The sequence below is a fragment of the Penaeus monodon genome, chromosome 15 (genome assembly GCF_015228065.2).
Source record: "Penaeus monodon isolate SGIC_2016 chromosome 15, NSTDA_Pmon_1, whole genome shotgun sequence".
Lineage (NCBI taxonomy): Eukaryota > Metazoa > Arthropoda > Malacostraca > Decapoda > Penaeidae > Penaeus > Penaeus monodon.
The window spans coordinates 25,974,687-25,975,294 of NC_051400.1; positions in this window are offsets into that span (position 1 = coordinate 25,974,687).

Here is a 608-nt window from a genome sequence, read left to right on the forward strand (position 1 = left end):
TTGAATAAAGATAGGAACTGAGGAATGAGAAGAGGTGCGTAAGTGCGTTGAGAACGGAGAGAGTAAAGCAAGAACAGAGAAAACTGATAAGTAAGAGAAAAGAAAAAAAAAAGGGGTAAAAGAGTGAAAGGAAAAGAAAGACGAAAAGAAAAATACGAAACAAGAATTTATCTTAAAAAAAAGCAACCGGCAACAAAACAGAAAAAAAACACTTAAATTAAAGAAACAAAGGTATAAGAAAAGAAAAGAAAAAAAAAATGTCAACTCAAACTTCGCGTTCGAAGACCCAGCGCTCTCCAACACAACCCATATGTAACGCAACCCCGCCCGCGTCTTCAGCCTAAGGACCTTCCCCGCTACACCCACCCCCTTACCTCACGCCCACGGCCATGGAGGCTTGCAAAGTCCTTGCCCACTTGCTCCTTGAGAGGAAGAATCGTGGGCGTGGTCAACGACAGCACGTGGGCGTTCCGAAAGGGCGCCTTTACCGGAGCGAACCTGCCATTCACGCCCTCACAGACTGCCATCAACAACAACAACAGCCCCTGAATAACACGCGGAGGAAAGGGTAGGCAGTTCACGAGGTTGTGGTTAGATGGGCCATTTTC